Source organism: Chelonoidis abingdonii, chromosome 17, assembly GCF_003597395.2.
Source record: "Chelonoidis abingdonii isolate Lonesome George chromosome 17, CheloAbing_2.0, whole genome shotgun sequence".
Taxonomy (NCBI): Eukaryota; Metazoa; Chordata; order Testudines; family Testudinidae; genus Chelonoidis; species Chelonoidis abingdonii.
Genome location: NC_133785.1, coordinates 4,592,890 through 4,614,120, shown reverse-complemented (window position 1 = coordinate 4,614,120; position 21,231 = coordinate 4,592,890). Strand labels below are relative to the sequence as shown.

At 41.5% G+C, this 21,231-nt stretch overlaps 1 protein-coding gene across 3 annotated transcripts in view; it reads left to right on the top strand.

The window, feature by feature from the left end:
• Nucleotides 1-21,231, top strand: part of IQSEC1 (IQ motif and Sec7 domain ArfGEF 1) — a 722,374-nt gene that overhangs the window by 471,675 nt on the left and 229,468 nt on the right. The window lies entirely within an intron of this gene.

The window sequence follows — 21,231 nt, the reverse complement described above, 5'->3', positions numbered from 1 at the left end:
AATAATTCAAACTAAAGGACCCTATGGCTATTTAATCTCCTGGTGTTCAAAGCATGTGAATTACTGTAAGTAAAGTGGTCAAATGAGTATGGGTTCCTAAAGAGTACAGTAAAATCTTTCTAAAACGTCCCTGTCCCTTCACTCTCCCCATCACAGGCATAAGAGCACTGGGTGATACTCAGTCCTAACTTCAGTGCCATTCAAATAATCATGGATTGGCTTGCACACAGTTAACCAATCTGTATCATCACTCAGATACAGTTTCTGGTTTTGCCTTTTCCCTACTGCTCTGCAACCTTATTTTAGCACAGGGCATCATGTGGCTGGTGTGTGAAGAGGCATTCACTGGGAGGGAGTTACCAGAAACAATCATTGCAGCAGACATTGTACCGGATTAAGTAAATCTTTGTGCCAGGGGCAGGTTTAATGCAATACATTGTGTCTTTTGGGATTACTTCCCCTGAGCAGATGACAACAAGGAGGATTTAGGGAGTAGTAAATGGAGGAAAAAAGAGAGAAAAAATCTAACAGCTGAAAAAGGAATGGAGAATTCTTTATGAACAGTGTCAATAACACTCTTAATAAAATATCTGTTCTTTAGTTTGGGGTCCATTTAGAAATGCACAGGGGAGACAGATAAATTGACGTTTTTGTATAATTGTTTTATAAAACTGTTTCCCCAAATCCTTTTTAAAAATTAGACCTGATGATTAATATTCAATATGTCCATTATCTTTACCCAGTGGGAGCATGAAAGATAGTAAGTTCATATTACGTGAACCAAATACTATGCACTGCTAACATATTGTTCTTATTGCACTGTTTTTCTTGACTTACACCTTCAATTCCCAGTGTTATTTTGTTGAACCTCCTAACAAAGAGATGCTGTAAATTCCCTGATGTACCTCCTTGTATTTCCAGGCAATAGTCTTATAACAACTGGCACTATTATAGTATCTTTATCACCAGGCACTCTATAAAGACAATAGTTATGACTGGAAATCCTAGCGCTTTCCCCTTTTCTGCTCATCTCCCTTTGCCCAAACTCTATATAAAGCCACTCACTGAACTATTGTAAACAGATTTTCATGAGAATATTTGTTTTATTGTGTCAAAACCGTCAGTGATTCCAGGTATGCTTTGCAAAGAACATGCACGCAGATGGACAGTTAGAAAAGACTTTACAAATTGAGACCAAGCCCAGGTTTTGATCTCACAAAACCAAACCAAGGTCACTAAGGTTTTGCAATTCTCCTGTCTCCTCTGCCTCCAAAACAAAATTTGTCAGCACATAGGGCATTATATGTCCACATCTTTGCAGTAAATGTATGCCTCCATTACATGGTATAACTGAGGGGAAACAAGTGGGGCTAGTGCATTGTTTTCTTGTATGTTTTTTTTTTCCCAAGCTAAGGCAAGTGTACATCATTTTTTCAAGATAACAATTTTTTTTTAATTGCTGCTTTTGAACTACTAATAAATGCATTTTGTGTAGTTCCAGAGCTCCAAGTGAACAAAGCCATCAGGAAAAGATGTGTTAGTTTTACATTTTATCTAGGAATTTCTCTAAGGTAGCTATTTTATATAAGGGCTAACTGATACTGGAGAAATAACTTGCAAAATCTAGTATGTATTAATAGGGTCAGTAGGCCTGATTTGGGAGTGCTAATAAAATAATCCATGAGGCTGACTCTTAAAGCTCTTCTGTCACAGAATGGGAGGAAGCAAAAGGGAAATTTCTGTTATTGAACATGGCATGGACATCATCTCATCAATTTGCCCAAACAAATCTGCCATTGATAGAGCATAAAATAAGGTACATGCAGTGGTGCAAGTAAGCCAGTATGTTCAGGTACGCCGTACCATTAAGACATTTATTGCCAGTACACCGGACAAGAAAGACACATTTTCAAGAATGAATTGTACAGCCCTGCGTGGATACAAATTTATACCTCTGGATATCCGCAAACAGAAATTGGTATCCACTGAACCACACGGCTCTCCTGGGAACTGTAGTGGCGGCTCCACATTCTGCTCCTTTCTTTGGCACAGCTGTACTGCCCCCAGGCCCACTCCCAACCCTGTCCTCTGGTGGGGCTGTACACACCCCAGACAGAAGATGCAGCTGCGTGGGAGGGCTGGGGGCAGGGCTAGGGATGATACAGCCACGGCAGAGGAGCTGCCAGCGCAGGGCACTGGCTCCTGGGAGTGGCAGCCCCACATGCTGCTCCTTTCACCACTGTAGTTCCCAGGAGAGCCCTGCAGTTCAGTGGATACCGATTTCTATCTGGGATATCCACATCCATGGGTATAAATTTGTATCCACACAGGGCTCTAATCATGGAACATTTTTTGTGAAGATGGGCAGGGGGGGTCGGTACTGTACCAGTAAGAGTTAAAATCTACTTGCACCACTAGATACATGATTTCTTTTAACACACTTAATTTCCTAACAGACACACAATATTCTTCCAGGGACACTATGCTGTCTGCATGTCCATGTGCTATACCTTCCTGGTGCCTTTTGTCCCACCACTAACAAAACAGATCTGCCTTCTAAGAAGATGTGACTAGCTCTGCATGCCAAGCATTGCGCATTTGTGAGAACATCTAGTACCATTTGCATTTTGTATGTATCTGGTATCGAATACAAGGGGGCAAGTGCTGAGCTCAGTTGCACCAGAATATCATAGATCTAGACCGTTCATTTGATTAGATTTTTTATTTTGGTCTTATACAAATTCCGTACCAAAGGGTCTCCTTTGACTACCTTAGTCTAGATTTATATGACGGTACCTGAGATTAGATTTGGGTCCATAATAATTAAAATATCACTACTACCGTTATAATTCTGCTCATGTTCTTTATGAAGGGGCCTTCATGCAAGTTATTATGCTGTCTTGCAGTAAGTATTATATTTTGCATAAGTTGTCCTCTGCTATATATTGCAGTCAGAACAACTGACCTATGCATCCAGACATTTTGAAGTGGGTCCTGCCGTCTTCCACCAGTATCTGATGTGGTATGGTTTCCTAATATCTGAGTCTTAGCATTAGACTCTGAACCTATTGATCAGTTGAGACCCTGAATTCTAGTCTTTCCAAAATTAAAGCGTTCAAGCCTTGATTTTGTGTCTGACTTCAGGGTTTCCTTTTATCATAAGCAATCTGCAGTGGTTTGTAGATGTTTAAAGAATAGGGGTATGGAGAAGATATTCAGGAGCAAAAACCATCACAATGAATTTCCTGCTATTTCAGCTCAAAATGATTTGGTGCCTCAGAGCCCTAATAAATGAAGATGAAGGATAATGTCAAGCTAAATTGTGTGTCTGTTGGATCATGTAACCCTATGTCAGAATTGTTTAAAACAAAAGAAATCTGTTTCGGGGTATTAGAACATTCCAAGAGTCAATGTTACTCTTGAAATGCTGAACAGAAAGGAAAACTTGAGGTTTCTTCATTAACCTATATGTTTGTCTATAGTGCACATCACTGCAGTGTTTTGGCACCTCACAAACATCAGTGGCTTTATCCTCAGAACATCCCATGAGGTAGAGAAATATTCTTTTTGTTTTACATTCCATTATATCAGTGGGGAAGTGAGGCTCTGAGAGATTTCAATGACTTTCCACCAGTCACACCAGAACTCTGGTAAAACCATGAATGGAAACCTGACCACTAGAATCCTCCTCCAGTGCCTTAACCACAAAAACATCCATCCTTACATACTTTGTTCAAGGAGCCTAGGAAATTCTTCCTACGCCCTATGTGAGGAGACTACATGACTTCTAACATGGAGACTGACTCATTTCCTTTACACAATAGATGTTTATTCTGTGTGTACTCTGAGGCTTGAGCTGTGGTGGCTTTAGGCCTGTAAGACGTCATCATAGGACCTTTATAGACACATAGGATCTTGCACATCCAGCACCCAAATGCATACAACCAGACTGCCACATAGAATGCAGTCCGCATTTCCCCATCAACAGTCTCATCCAAGGCTGATGCACACAGGCTGTGAAACAAAGTGAACGCAATAATACCCCCTTCTTACTCCCAAGCCACACTTCAGCTCCACAACATTAAACCAGGGCTAATCGCATTCTTGAAGCTGTTCAGGGTAGATATTGCTTCTTGGAATTGTGCAAGGTTTAAGCAAATTAGAGATCTCCTATTGCAGGCTTGCAAAATTGAATTTGCCCACTTGCCTGGGTGAGAGAGTAATTCTACTGGGCCAGTAAAATATCATTAAGCTTTAAGATGCTCAGATGCCTAAATAAACAGTCAAATTTGTAACATAAATTTTTCATGTAAAGTGGGGTTCAGTAATTGCTTAATTTTCATGACAATTTTCAAGGCTGTCTTATCGTCTTGCAAGCAAGTGTAGCTAGCTCTAAGTTCATGCTGTATTTATTTTATAGAGCAATTTATTTCACTAGTAGTATGTTTGAGTGCAGCCTCACTACTCCATGGATTGTCAAGACAACCATCACTAAAGGAGGATTTTGTACTGTATGTTTTCAAGTTTGCCAGTCTTTTTAATGGCCACTTTAGAAGGGCTGGTTAGAGCACTCAGCACACTGCTGCCAGACCTGCCTCCGCTCACTGAAACCAGAAATGAATATGGAGATGCTGCTCTGTGCTCTCTTAGGGTTACAATGCTGAAGCTGCACCACATCCAAAACTTGCTACACGATTAGGCCTATGAATTCTAAGACAAAGAAAGGAGCAGTAAAATGCCTCTTTCAAAGAACCAGTTTTATATCTAGGCTGAGCGTGAGAGGAAGCTTAATGTTTTTCATTACTTGTTTTCCAGGGGAAAAGATGAAGAGCATGTGGAGAACATAGTGATTTTCCTTTACAAAAGTCCTCATTAGCATTTTCTGTGCATTCAGTACAGGATAATCAGTATTAGTTGCTGTCAGAAAATTCATAGACAAGTAGCTTTTACTCACTGAAAGTTCTGGATTTAAAAATACATAATTAAGGGGGGAGAAACACAGTAATTTCTTCTGGAAAGGTTATCACTAGCAGAAAAAGAAATTGCCATACAGTATGAGCAGGAAAAAGAGGTGTTTTCTGAAAGCTGTGTCATTTCAGGAGCAAATGTTTTGATGGTGTCCTGCTGGCTCAATAGTCTGACTGATATAACCCTTTTTGCTTGGGATCCTAGTGAATAATTTTTGTTTAAACTGTGGGGTGAGTTTGCTGGATTTTGTGAGCTTTTCAAGCAAGAAACTAAATATTATAGTTTGAGGAAAACCTAAAAGTAAATTTTAATAATTTCCCCTAATTCATTTATTTTATCTTTATCTGGACAAAATTGACAATTTCTTCTAGTTTCTGTTTCTATTAGCAACAGAAGGCCAAATTCCCCTTTCCTTAATACCCTCGCTCCTTGCAGTGATCTAACTCAGCTGTAGTCAGGGAAGTAGCACCACTGAAACAGAGGGGAGAGTTTGCTATTAGGTATCAAACCCTGTGGTGCTGAAATTCAGTCCGTACTCAGGTAAAACTATCATGTAATATGGAAACTGTTCTTGTTAATTCAAATTCAAAAGCTGGAATGGAAAAAAAGAATATGTTTAATTTTCCTCTAACATGTCTGCGTAATTTCCTTGCTTGAAAATAGACAGATTAATAAAGTCAGTGGGAGCATCATTTGAGTAAGGACCACAAGATTTGGCTTTCATATTATGTAGGATTGTTATAGGGGTCTGCTTTTCAAAGATAACCAGTAAAACAACTCCAGCTGTACTTTCTCTAAGATCATTTCTACAGTACCAAGCTCACAGTCAGTGGGAAAAAACTAATAAGGGATAAACACTGCGGGGGAGAAAATGATAAGGTTCCTGTAAAAGAAATGTGCATCCTGTTCATACTGTCTTCTGCAAGTTACACACAGGTTTGTGGTCTGTTGTATTAATTTAGATGGAATAAAAGACCCAAAGAGTCAAAGGTGTTAACATGACCCTGTAAGTGTCCAGCCTTAAACTGTTTTAAACAAGGTTAGGGTTTGGTATATAGAGACCTTGTTTTGTTAGTTTTCTCGCAAACACACTAAGAAACCCATGCACAAACTTTAGAAATTTATTAACTAAGATACATAAAAGAAAAAGAGTTATAATGCAGTTCAAAATTGATATTGAATGATTACACAAAACAATCTTAACCAAACATCTCAAAGTCTCTTTTTAAGAAAGGACATCCATTAGTCACCCCTGCTTAGTTGGGCAACCCTTCTTGATGGAAAGGAAAGGGTTTGTGTGGTTGCTCAGTTCTGAGATGTGGTGGATGGTCACTTTTCCTGTTTTTAACAGACCAACAGACAGACATGAGGGGGAGAAAGAGGCAGGACAGTAAAAGTGGAGGAAATACGACTTTTGTTGCTGCTCTCAGGATTCCCGGGTCAGGTCAGATGGAGACTGAGGGTCAGCAGGTTAGCTGCAATAGCAGTGCTCTGGATTCTGGCTCTTCTCCTAGTCAGGGGGATGAGATATCATCTGGCTGGTCTGGTACCTCTCCTTTACCAGTGTCTCTTACTCTGGACAGAACTGCCTATAGCTGGTTGGAATGTTTCCTCTCACTGTGCTGGAGCCATTGGTACATTGATCACAGGATCAGATTTTATGGAAATCTGAATGAGAGGGGAGAGGAGGAATAATAGTGGGACAGAAAGGAACACATAAGGGAAGGGAAGACAAGCAAGATCTTACATGTCCCTGTCTGGAGTCTCCACTGATGCAGTGGTGATGACCAGTTTTTCCCACTAATGTGCCAAAGTCTGGACTTCTCGATGATTGATTGTGGCAATCTTTGGAGCCCCAGGGGAAAGGACAAAGTCCCAGGGCAGAGCAGGATGGAGTCCTAACAGCCCTCCTGCTCTGCCTAGAATTCCCTAGTTGGTTCACATGTCCTACCCCTTAATGTTTGTGTTTATTTTATTGTTAATGAAACAATTGTTTCTTACTGAAATACATGCAGTCACATTTCAAATAAATCTGTGTGAAGCAATTTTCTAGAAGCTGCAAGGCATGAAAGTTGGCAAACAGAGAGAGTGTGACTGAGTAATAACAGAAACCAAAACACAGAATCCCTAAATATAGTTTATTATCCAGGCACTTGGGGAACCAGATATGCTGTAATGCAGAAGAACCTTCATTTTAGAGCATCAAACTGTTTTACAACAATGTCAAATTAAACTGCTACAGGTAATATTTTTCAAAAGTGACTTAGGTGCTTAGGAGCCTACATCACACTGAACATCATCACTTAGGAGCCTAAGTCTTGTTGTTGATGTTCAGTGTGATGTAGGCTCCTAAGTCACTTAGGTACTTTTAAAAATGTATCCTAGAGTCTTCTTATTGATGTATTTTCAAACAACTCTACAAAATGAGAAGTCTCCATATACCTATTTCCACTACCAAAATCACAGCTAGTAGAAGAGTAAAAGTCACAGCAGTTTGAATGCAAAAAACAAGGTTACACTCTGGCTTTCCAACAGGCGTTTGTTTTTGTTGGTAATGCCTATCATTTGCTACAGATATTCTGCAAGTTTAGCTCTCCCTTCCCCCCAAAACATATGGTACAAATGTGCCATCCTTGCTTCCACTGAATAGTGTCTTTTTCCACTGAAATCAGTGGAACTGCTTGCGGACTAAGCTACTGCTCAAAGTGAAAAAGGGTGGCAGAACTGGGCCCCATAGTGTCTCTTAAAAGATAAGAGTCCAAATGGTTTGATGTTCTAAAAAGGCAGAAAATGAAAGCTGCTTTTGTCATGCCTGTTCTAGCCAAAGGATTTTAATAGAAAATGCCACTAATTTTGACATTTATTTTCTTAAAGCAGCTCACCGCTAATTGCTTCTGTGCTCCCTTAAGAATAAAAATGGGTTTGGATTTCCACTGTAACTAAATGACATCTAGCTGTTATTTTGCATTTCAGCTCATTAGTCCAGCCCCAAATTCACTCTCAGCTGATGAGGTTGCTATGAGTGCCTGAGCATTGCTTGTTACAGAGACATTATTTCCCTGCAAGCCAATGAAAAGCTGTCATCAAGGTTCCATTTTAGATTTTATCAATGTGTTTCTGTTGCCCTAGCAACTGGAATCAGCCTATCTCAGCGAGGCTTTATCTTGCTGGCTTTTATAGCTGGGAGCTTGCCCCACTGTGCACCATGTGGTTCAGATGATTAGTTTTTCTTCACACAGACCTAACTGGCTAAGTGTGTTGGGAATAAGATAAGCATAATTTATTTTGTGAGTGGGGAGGATCCACACTTTTGCTTGTCATTTTTTCCCCTTGTCATAAGGGAACCCACATTTTTCATAGGTGCTGGCAGACAATGGAACAGATGTGATTCACACCAGAGGAGCTGACTAAAACTGTTGTATGCTGCTAGAAAACTGAGGAGTTTCCATAGGATAGGATGTTAACACTACTGTGATTATAGGGCAGTTGTTCTCAGACCTGACTGGGATAATTGCTTGCATTTTCCTAAGGGCTGTGAGCTTCAAGGATGCTTTGCAGGGGGCCATCAAGAATCCTAACTGGAATATATACTAATTGTTTGTCCAAAGAGCTTTCAGAATGGCCTAAAATAGCAAAAAGGAGAAGTGGGATTTCTGTGTAATAACAGCTACATTGGTTGTGTTTGGAGGCATTTGGAAATCGGGATCAAAGAGCACAGTAAATGAATTTCTAGCCTTTGTGCTGTCTCTTTGTATTAAAGTAGTGTAACTGTGCAGGTGTGGATGGGTCGCTTCATACACTGGTAGCAATTAGAAACACTTATGCTGCAGCAATAAGGCGGGGGAGAAAATTATATTTGAGTCAGTCAACTCAAAATTTAAAAAAAGTACTGAATTTAAAAAAAAACAAAACAAAAAACCTAGCTCCAGACTACAGTTGCTGCAGTGAAACTATTTGAAAATGCTGAAGTTGAAGGCCTTCTGCTTGGATTACTGGCAGTTTTTATGTCTCCAGCCTCTTCATGGTTTCTATAAAAGGTAAGAAAACATTAACTTTGAAATGCTTTTTCAGAACTGGATGGCTGCACATCATGCCACCAGTGCATTTACTTGCTCTTCTGTTTGACTGTCGAAAGGCAAGCATACATGCAGGAGAAAAAGGGAGTGGTGTAGAAATTAATGGGAACTTGTGGCAAATACTATAAAGCTGCTTATTATTGCATCACCTATCACCTCTGTTGTGCCTTCAAATGCAGAAGGTGATATTGTTTGCTGTTAACATTTACTGTAAGTCAGATTAACTCAAAAGTAGTGCATGAATTTGAGTTCTATCTGATTATTTTATTCTCAGGTATAGTAGCTGCTGCTGTTTAGTTTAGGAAACCTAAATAGCATGAGGAGATTGGGATGTAATGGAATTTTATGTAATGATAAGACTTTTTCTTGCAGGATTATTTGATAATACTACATTTCATGTTTCTTTTCTGATAACAGAATCAATGCACATCAGTCATTCAAAGCAATGGCACTTCTCCCCAGCAGGTCTGACAGAAAGCTTCAGTGACTGATGGTGAATAGTGATCATAAAGAATAGGGAAGGGTGTCAGATGCGTTGAGCTTGCCTATTCATGGAAGAGCAAAATAAGCAATTCCATTTAATGTGTACACTGAACTTTCCCCAATGGAGTTTTTTTTATCTAAACTTCAGATTTCTCACTCTTTAGAATATGTTATTAAATGGGGAAAATTATATGCAGCTGAACTTTCTTTTTGGATATCCACAATCAACCCAAAATGGTGTTCATTTGATTGTTAACAAATTTGGTGTAATTCTTTAAAATAGAATTCTGTCTTTCTTCTGTACACTTTATATTGTCAGCTTCTATTATTAGCCCACAGAAAGTGCTTTGTACTAAATGCTAATTGCAGCTGAATTTATCATGCAGTGAAGAAGGGAACTATTCTGATCATTTTCAAGGAATTAGGTCTCCCCTCACCCCGCAATTCAGTATTTTGCCAGATAGGATCCTCAGATGTGACTGTTTGTCTGAAAGAGATCTGTTTATATTCCTGTTTTTGTTGTTTTTTCATGAGCTTTGTTTTAAGTAGAAAGATTCCAAAGTTAGCCATATGCTTCAGGAGATTTAATGTGTCTACGAATGAAATTGGACGTGTAATATTCTTCTGCGTGTGACAACTTGACCTAATACTTTTCCCCCAGCCTATTGTGATGTCTTCCTTTTATGCAAAGAAACTACATAATGTCATAGAGATACTGCCAGATTGCTCTGAGGTGGATAGTCAAATACAGATCAACTATAAGCTGTATGTTTTGGGTGCCTGGCTAATTCTCAGGTGTGTTACAAACTGCCTACCCTATAGCTGCCTTTTTTCTCTTGGTAAATGGCCTGAACAGTAGCCAGGGGATACTGTGTTCATTTCCATCAAAACTATTCATTTGTTTGTCACCAAAACCAGTGTGAACTTAGGCCCTGATTCTACAAGTGCATCTGCGTAAGTGGACACAGGGGTCCACCCAGGCAGATGTGGCCAGAGAGATCAAACAGGAGCACGATGGCAAAAAAATCAAGGAAACTGACAACTTTCTCACACTTTGTAGAAATAAAAGAGGTTAAAAAACAAAGCCAAAAACAAAACCTTAATTTCTCACTAAAACAGAGTGACAACATGCAAAGTACTGATTAAAAATATGTACCTCACTTTCATGACACTTTAAATTATTCTTCATTAGTGATTTTAAATTAGCTTAAAATGTTCTTGGAACAGAGCCAAATGCTCGCTATAAAAAGGAATATATCTGTGATTGAAATTAAGTAACCCAAAATGGAAACTTGATTAACACTTGCGTTACATAGTCCTCAGCACGTGAGCTTTTGGTGGTAGCATTATTTCTCACCTGTTCTGTATTGTGCTGATAGCCGTGGGGAAGGGAGGAGGGACAGGGAGCAGGAAGGTACTTCAGGGAACCTTGGCAGGAATATGACAGGATACAGACCTTACAGATGGTGCTTCCTTGAGCTCTAGGTGTGGGGCCTGGCTAACATGCCCAGTGACAATCTGTGGTCCCAGGAGAGCAGTGAGACATCTTGGGGAAGCGGGTTCAGATCCTCAGCCGGGTCCACCATGCAACTGTAGTGCCATTGGCAGCAGATGCTTTTCAAAGCAGCACTTAAGAGCACTGCAGAGCATGTTGTCCCTCAGCCATGCTTCTCAGCACCCACATCTCGCTTTCATAAGTATAGCTGAGCAAGTGGTTTGTAACAAGTAATATGACTAGTATCTTCTTTTTCTGTTTGTGGAGTGTCTCAGCAGAGTGTGATTTTTATGCTCACATTTATGCATTATTCAAAATGATTAAGCAACATTGTTGTCAGTTTAACAGCACTCTGGCCTACTCTTCCACATTCAGTAATCAAGCCGTGTTACTTAGCTGCTACTGTTTTGTCTGTTTCCTGACTGGATGAGTATAACTTATTTGGCCTGGCGTTGCAACAGGATTCACTAGCACTTCCACCTATGTGGAATCTCATTGACCTCAAAGGGACTGCATGAAGGGTCAGTTACAAGATGGGGGCCACATGTAATATTGTAAGGCTACCATGGTGTTGGGTGTGTGTCTGTGCGCAGCACAGAGAATAAAATAATCAAGTTTCTGGTGTGAGTGCTCATGAAAATGCCCTGGCCAGTATTTCAGCTGCAAACTTGAGATTCACGTCTGTGAGCGTTTGTGCTCATGGAGCTGTTGGTACAATTCCCCAGAGTGAAATCTGTGTGTGTGGAGAGATGCCCTTTAGTTTACATCTGCCCAAAGATACAGTATTGTCTGAAATCCTGGCTTTGTTGACATTAAAGTAGTTTTGCCATTGACATCGACATCGACATCAGTGAGGCCAGGATTTCACCCAGTGTCTTTCATGGCATAAAACATTTAGTCTTCCATTTAAAAAAAAAACAGTTAAAATGACTCCCTGTTGAGTAATGACAGAGAGGCCTCAAGTAATTTTGTGTTCCTGCACTAATAAATTGCTTTTGTCTGAGTCGCAGTAAGTGGCTTGCTGTAAACACCACGTTTATGAAAAAAAACCTCTTATATAAATGCTTGATACATTAACTGATGATTGTTTCTGTGAAACTCAAATTTCCTGTCTCTTTTCTTGATGACAAAATACTGGTTAATTTACGATCAATGCCATAGTCCTTAGTTGTATTGGCGAGATTTCAACACTCTGAATTTAAAGGGCACAGGCATGGTAAATATCCTTCCATGATGGATTATAGCCCAAAATGAACAAATCACTCCGGATTTTTTTATGGGTATTTGAGGATGAATGTGTCATGTTTAATCAGAGGATTATGATGATGAATTGCAGACCCACATGATTTTACTTCAGGTGTAGACTGTGAAAGTGAAGATTCCCTTTAGTTCAGCCACTCTTCTGGTGCATCATAATGTGCATCTACCAGGTGGTGTGTAACAGTCCAAGTGAGAAATGTTACCATTAGCACTGTATTAAAGATAAAGCATAAGGTGAGAAAATCTGTCACTGGCAGTGAGAAAAGTGGGGTCTGTAACTTCTATTTAGGCTCAGTTCTCCTCACTACCAGATAATTAGATATAAAAAATCAACAAGCCACACTTTTTTTTAATGTATTGTACTTCAGTCCAGTTGCTTGATGCTGTAGTGTATTTTTTAAACAGTGAAATTATTTAACAAGGAACTGAAAAATACCATTGCATGGACAATATCTAAGCCTACTTCTTCTGAAACAAGCATAAATCCCTGTTACAGAACAGCCAAGGGCCTTTTTAACAAGCTTCACTTTCCAGACATCCCAGTGGATGAATATGTGATAGTATGGTGGGTGAGAGAGAGAGATTTTTTAGTCCTTTCACAGGTTCAGAAAGCAGGGATTAACTAGAATTATGTTTGTCTCCAACTAGGAATTATAACAACATTCTTTCAGGCCATGATTCAGGAAAGACTTAAGCATGTGCTTAAGTTCATCTGTGTTCAGGTCAGCCCTGAAGAAGTGTTCACATGTAAGTATGTGCTAAAATCCCATTAAGATGTTTCAGTGGTTGTCCTAAATAAAGATGCTTTCCTGAATCAGGCCTTAATTACAGGCAGCATGATGGGCAGCACGTAACTAACCATAAAAATGTTTACCCTATCCAACTCTGTTGTCTAGTACTTGTAGCAGTTGAGGCAGTTAAAGAAATCACTAGCCTTAGTTTAGATGCAGTTTGTAAGAAAGGCATAGATGCTCTAGATTGTTATTGTTCTGTAGTTTTATTCTTGGTTTAAAAACGTGTTTCATTGGTTGTTATGGAACCCCAGTACTTTTTGGCTGTACCCAGGCACTATTACTCTAGTCACTTATTTTCTACAGTGTTTATAGACGTGTGTGTGTGTGTGTGTGTGTGTTAGGGCTGCCAACTTTCTACTCGCACAAAACCAAACACTCTTGCCCCGCGCCTGCCCCTCCTCTGAGGCCCCATCCCTGCTTACTCCATTCTCCTCTGTTGCTCACTCTCCCCACCCTCACTCACTCACTCATTTTCACTGCGTTGGCTCAGGAGGCTGAGGTGCGGGAGGGGGTGAGGACTCCGGCTAGGGGTGCAGACTCTGGAGTGGGGCTGGGGATGAGGGGTTTGGGGTGTAGGAGGGTGCTCCAGGCTGGGACTGAGGGGTTCGGAGGGTGGGAGGAGGTTCAGGGCTGGGGCAGGGGGTTGGGGTGGGGGGGTGAGGGCTCTGGCTGGGAGTGTGGGCTTGGGTGGGGCTGGGGATGAGGGGTTTGGCATGCGGGAAGGTGCTCTGGGCTGGGATCGAGGGGTTTGGAGGGCAGGAGGGGAATCGGGTGCAGGCTCCAGGCGGCGCTTACCTCAACAGCTCCTGGCAGCAGCATGTCCCTCCTATGGCTTCTACACAGAAGTGCAGCCAGGCAACTCTGCACATTGCCCCATCTACAGATGCCACCCCCACAACTCCTATTGGCCATGGTTCCTGGCCAATGGGAGCTTCAGAGCCAGCATTTGGGGCGGGAGCAGTGTGCGGAGCCCCTGGCTGCCCCTACGCATAGCAAACAGAGGGGGAAACATGCCGGTGCTTCCAGGAGCCACAGAGAGCCACGGCAGGCAGGAAACCTGCCTTAGTCCCACTGCACTGCTGACCAGACTTTTAATGGCCTGGTCAACAGTGCTGGCCGGAGCCACCAGGGTTCCTTTTCAACTGGGTGCTCCGGCTGAAAACCAGACACCTGGCAACCCTAATGTGTGTATGCATGCACATGTACTCACACACTTCATAGTCCACCAGACTAGTGAATTTCTTTCTCTTGCTTTTAGAGGTTAGTGTCATTTGGATTATCATCTTTCTGTTCTCTTAAATAATGAGTTTCTCTCTTTAGGATTGCTATCTGTCCTGAGCAAAGCAATGGCAAAGATGGTGGAAAAATAACTGAAATTTTGTCTCAAACTTATATCTAGAGTTCACTATATATGTTACTAGGAACAAACAGTTTGCTTTCACTTGACAATGACTTCATCCAGAAGAAAGCTGAGTCATAACGCCTGCAGTGCAGCTCTCTAGGGAGGTTAATGTTTGGCAAATTTGCTGTAAAGTAGAGAACAGCTGAGAGTGTGAAATTTCTCTTCTCCCCCATAAAATGTACGATCCCTTCATGGGGTTATTACAGTGCATACAGCATATGTTGCAGACCTTGCCTCATTTCAATATAGAAAATGATAGGGTGAAACCCAGCAAAAATAAGTGTCTTAAATAGCAAAATACTATGTAAAAATACTTCTTAAATGATCTAAGGTGTTACTAGCATCCTTGCACTACTAACCAGTTTCCACTTTGTGGCTTTATGCTTACGGTTCTTTGAGTATGAAAATGATGTAACAACACTGTCCTTTGTGCTTAAAAAAAAGAACATAGAGTGGTAGTAAAATGGTCTGTAATATGCAGGTAACAGTGAGAACCCTGAAATATGTAATTGTCTTACATAATCTTGAATATTTTATTAGTGTAGAAGGAATCATATATAACAACTGTTCGTTCTTGTTCTCTTGGTCACGTCTGTGTGTCTTTTGGAGGATACCTCATGAGGTAAGGTGGTAGGTATATCTAAGTTGGTGAGAGCAGGAGACTGGGGCTTCACCTTCACTACAGAGTTAACTCAAGTGATCTACCCTTGAGTTACTTCCCTTGTGTTAACCTGTCACAAGGAGAACAGCCACGCTGCAGAATAACAGCTGAGTTACTGTAAAACCCTGGATCCACAATGACACTCTACTATTTCCTGTCTGAACAAAGACTTCTGGGGGAAGTCTGAACTTCCTGGTACTAGTCCTGGCAGTGTTACTGTGTCACCTTGGGGAAGTCCTTTAGCCTCTCCATGCCTCAGCTTCCCCATCCTTAGTAAAGGGATAAAACATGGGCTGTCGTGCGGTTTAATATTTTAAAGGACTTTGGGACGCTTGGATGAAAGACATAGTATAAAAGTGATGCATTATTGTGCAATTCATCCTCCATCTTGTAGTAAAGTAAAGTGATGGTAAATTTAATTTGAGGTAAACAACTAGAACTCTGAATTCTTATTCATATATTTCTTCTCCACCTCATTCCTGCTGTTTTATTTCTCTGCCTCTCTATGATATCCAACAGGACAACCAACTAGTCCTCCTTCCAAAATGTCCTTCATCCCCCTTCCTCTCTATCGAGAACAGGAAAAGACTGTCCTATGTCTCTCCAATTGCACCTCCTTTCAGCTTCTCTATAAACTCCTTCAACACAGACAGTTTTGAAGGGTTTATCTCAGGACCTTGTAGAACTCCAGTGTCTATGCTGGACCCAGTACAGCTGTGTAGTTCAAACCATTTGCTCATCAGTTATGCCGCCAGAGTTGCCTGCCAGATTCTTCTTTCAGTATCTGGGGTCTACCACACTCATTGATATAATTGATGGACAGGCCCTAGCGCTGTCAAATTTTAACTGCATTTGGCTGTAGGCCCAACAGAAGGAGTTGAGTACTTCTGGATTCCCTCTGATAGTCTTCCAAGCAGAGGCACTTGTAGGGAAGGAGGGGTAAACATACAAGCTGGGGACTCATGAAGAGAAAGAAACTGTCAAAAGTTGCAGGAGGAAGAGTGCTGAAGGGGCTAGGTGTAAACAGCCCATGTTGACTGATTTATCAACTACATTGTTGGAGAATGAGGTGGGATGCCCCTTAGCCAAACCTTTCTGAACCTTGAAAAGACTTTGGTTTGATTCCATAACAGAACTGGGATTTGGACCAGTTCTTAGTGTTTAGCCATTCCTGTTAGAAAGAGCAAAGAAAACCCAGGCCAAATGTATCAGAAAGATTATTTTAAAATAATCTGTTAAATATTCTGCAAACTCTCCTTTTCTATTGTCTAGAATGTGCCTAAAGGGGTAAAATCAGAGAAGGAAAGGACTATAGAGCAAAGAGTAAATGAGAAAAAAAAATACAAGGTAAAAAGGACAGAAGAATGAGTTTAGCTAGAATGTACTACAAATGATGACTCATTACAAATGAAAGATCTAAAGATATTGTATATTGCCTAAATAGCCAGAGTGCTTTTTGATCTAAAATTTTAAACCCTTCCATTTGTAAGGCTTCTGTCCATCCTTAATTGGTAGAAACATTCCCTTTGTGCAGCCACTTACCTAGCTAAAAATAGGCCTAGAACTGCCCTGACATCCAGATAATTGCTAGCTTCAACACTTACCCACCCCTCTAAACTGAGGGCCCTACAAATATCATCTGTCAACTTCATAGTAAAATTGCTTTGAAAATCCTGTTTGATCATTTCCTGCTACAAGAAAATATTTAAAAACAAATAAACAAACTTGTTGGGCGCAGTAAATCTTTACCCCTTTTGAATGTGAATATGTTGTGCTTTTCTGAACTCATTATAACAAAAGAGCGGCAGTACTGTTTAACTAATAAGATTGCATTAGTTTAAAATACATACTGTGTAAAGTGAGACGTGTGCAGAGCACAGGACTTCATCAAAAAGCAAATCAGGTAAGATGTCTTGGATCATTGTTTCACCAATGAAGCCAGAGCCGGCTCCAGGGGTTTTGCCGCCCCAAGCAGCCCCCTCTCACCACCCCCACAAAAAAAAAAAAAAAAAAAAAAGCAGCCACGTCGCGATCTGCAGCATTTCAGCGGGAGGTCCTTCACTCCGACCGGGAGTGAGAGACCCTCCGCCGAATTCTGCTGAATAGCTGGACCTTCCGCCCTCTCCTGAGTGGCCGCCCCAAGCACCTGCTTGCTAAGCTGGTGCCTGGAGCCGGCCCTGAGTGAAGCACTTCAGAGTGACTTCCATGATAGCCTGACAGTGTCATGCCTATCTCCTTGAGTGTACTGGCAGAACACTCTGCCTATCGAGTTAGCTTTTATGTAGAATACGGATGATTCTCAGGGGGGTGGAAGAGAATAGAACTTGATCCTATGACTTATGTGTTACCTTCCTGTTAATATCACATAAAAGTAGTAAACTGCCTGCAATATCTGTTAGAATGGTGGCTCCAACATTTTAAAATGCTTATAAATAATGTATGTCCATTTAACTGTTTTTATCTGAAACAGACTTTCATTCCAATGTAAGAAATACAAGATAATATAAAATGTGAATAAAATTCTGTGGCCTTTGTATCTCTCAAATAGTTTCCAAATAGCCACTCCCTTTGAAAATGTATTCCTCACCCCTCTCGTAACCATATTGTTTCAAGGGCACTTACATGTCAGACACACATTCAGTGAGAAAGACTAAGTGAGGATTTAAGAGGTAGGCTGGGGTTCAGGGCTTTCTTCCCAGTTAATATATATCTAGAGAGAGCTTTGTTCACTGAATGGATATTATTTATGTTGTATGTATAATCTTTGCTTTTAGAGTGAGTCTGAGAATGGTGGGAGAACATTTTGTCTTAGTTTTTAGGAAGAAATCCCTAATTCACACAAAGATATGGAAGTACTTCACCAGGGTGGTATCTCTATTTGATAAAAGAGGAAGCTCAGCCAGAAAGAGGGAAAATGACGTGACCACTTGACACAGAAAGCCAGTGGCAGTCAGGGATAGCCTGGAGGAAGACTAAATTCTGATGTAGTCTGCTCGTGTAAGGTACCACAAAGTATTATTAGATATATTAACATATCTTATGAAAATTACAGATGGGGGTTGTTGTAGAGGGATGTTAAAATGATGTAGGTAGGTGTATTTGAGGAAGCCAAAGTATAGTAGATGGCAGTAGCTTTATATCACTCAGTTATATGGCAGAACCTTGGAAGGAGATTGCGGTGTATTATATATGTGCCATCAGGATGGCATCATTGTAGGGCTGGTCATTCCTATTGAGAATAATCACTGCATGGTGTACAGTCCCGAATCAGACTGGTGATGCTTTGCCTGCGAGCTGCACAGGAAGGACATCACAGACAGAGGAACAGTCTAACAGAGGCTTCAAACGAGGAAAGTGTGAGAGGAGAAAGGACAAGCCAGTTGGTGACAGTATCATGCATTGCCTTGAGTGGGGTTCTGCTTCATTCCCCATCACTAATGCCCATTGAAGCTTTTCGTGAAAAATGAGACGCACACTCTAGTTCATTATAACCAAGAGCACAGCCATTATGGTACTTACCTGAGATGCAGGAGACTTGAGACAACCAGGTTCAGATCCTTGCTCTGCGTGATTCAGAGTAGGAACTTGAACCCAGGTCTCCGACATCCCAGGTCAGTGACCTAGCCACTGGATTATCAAATAAGTCTCGGTGTCCCTTTCTTAACCTCTCCAGTTGGAGTTGTTCCCCTGTGTATGAATCATTAAATATTCTCTGGGCTGGAGAGAGGCTGACTCTCTTGCCCAATAGTTAGGTCACTTAACTAGTATGTGGCAGTCCTGTTCCAATGAATAATTATTTATATAAAGGGGAACAACTCCAAGAGGGCCAATTCCAGAATAGCCAAGAACCTGGTTCTTCAAGGCCCTGTCCCTGGATGTACAAGGTGAGTGAGGGGCGTCTCTCTCAGAAATTCCGGTCTGGACCTGAGAAACCTTCCCAACAAAAGTTTTATCGAAACTGCCTGTTTTGTAGGAAAGCGGGTTGGGGGGATGGGGTGTGAATTACCCTTGTCTGACAAAAAACTGTTTCATCAAAAAAATCCTGACCAGCTCTGTTCCCAAGGGTCACGGGAGGGAGCTGATCCACATGGGCCTAGAGTTGCTGGTCCTTAGCATCTCTCAGGATCAGGCCCTTTGTTTCTAGGTGCAGAGTGGCTGTAGGACCCATGGAAGAGCAATAGACTTTCCCAGACAACAGTTTTCTAAAAACAACCCTCACCCCCATCCCCGCCACCACTCCCATTTGCTGTATTAATTTGCTCAATATGTCAGTGTGTGAGAAGATTGTCACTTACTGCAGTTGTTACAGTAGATTATGATCGATGAATGAAATGGAAAAGCCATGCCTAATGTCTGTAAGATAGACATGGTGCCAGGGGGGACCCTTCTGTGTTCTGGCACATCCTGACTGATGTCATCTGGTGAAATAGAGTAAGTCTTCAAAAAAATTAAAGCATTTGATATGCTCTTCTCCACTGTGTTTCAGGCTCATGAACATCAGGGGGAACTAAAGTCAAGGAAACTAAATAGCCAAGACAAAAGGCACTTAGGTGTGTCCCTGCTGCCAAAATCTCTCCCCGAATAAGATTTTAAAAATAAGTGAGAATAAAGATCAAAGAAAAATGCACAGTTTAGGTTATCAGTCCATTGTCACAGCCGAGAGAAAGATAAGACACAATGGGTGTGGCTTAATTAGGCCACAACTTTATTCACTTATGTTGGAACAACCAGCAATAAATTGTACGATGCAGGTAGGTCATCATTATTTCCTTAATCATTTATACTTATTTGGGAGGGCTGCCATCAGTCCTCCTGCTTCCCATCCTAGTTCTGGCAGCCTGTTGTTGAGACCCCACCAGCATCCCTTTGTATGAAGGTTAAGAGGGTCTGGGAAAAAGTGGGACAGTTGTCACCCCTGCTCTACCAGATATTACAGCCCCAACCCCCTTTCCTTAATTTCCTTAGGAGATGTCTCCCCACAAACCCTCATCTATCTCCTGTTTATTCTTGTACCATATCCCTTCTGCGACAAATACTTGCACAGGATATCTGCCAAACCTGGTGCCTACTGTGTTGCAGCATTATTGATCTAACCGCCATCCCTGTCTCTACAGGTCCCTGACCAGCTGTGGGGAAACCTACCCCACCTGATCAATGTGACAGTGCAGGAAAAATTCCTCCCAGCCTAAAAGGAGTGAGGTAACTAGCCCAGCGCCCACAGCCAATCATAGAAACCCAGTTCTGCTCTGACCCTGTGGATGAATGTTGCTGGCCTGAGATGTAGAGAGAGAATTCCTACCAAGGTACACTGGGTATAAATACCTCCTCCACTCAGGCACATGTTGAGCCAGTTTTTCCTCAAACTTGGGCCTGCCATTTCCCTTTCCTCCCTGACCTTGTTCTGGTAAGTTCCTCTTCCCACCTCATCACACTTACTTTGACTGCAGCTCCTTAAAGAGCTTCTTTCTTTCTATAGTCAGACAAGGACTTACTCAGCTGTAGTGAGCACATGCTCTCTTTGTCCTTTCTGTCTCTTGACCCTATAGCAAGGGTACAATATACCAAGGAGCAGACTACAAAACAAGGCAAACACATGGTCATCTTAGGGTCTGCACAATGTGACTCAGGTGGCAGATGACCAGGATTCATCACCGAATTTGGTTCACTGGTTGGATCATTAGCTTGCCTGGGCTGGGTACTGATGGGGAGTGACATGTGGGGGTCAGATCAGCCACAGGTTTTGTTAATCACCAGTTCACAATAAGAAAATGCCTTGTGTACAGAGATTGTTGTGCATTGGTAATCTGCAACAGCTGTAGTGGGATCTGTTGCACTGGTTGACTAATGTTGCTGGGGCAATGATTGAACATGGCAGTGTGCTGGCCCCCTTCAGGGAAGCCTTGCCAAGCAGATGCCAACAGAGTCTGTCTGGGCAAAAATCACACTGGGAAAGAAAGCTACTAGAGCCTCCCCTGAGATAGTGCTTGGGGTGTGCTACAGACCGCCGGGATCTGATTTGGATATGGATAGAGACCTCTTTAATGTTTTTAATGAAGTAAACACTAATGGGAATTGTGTGATCATGGGAGACT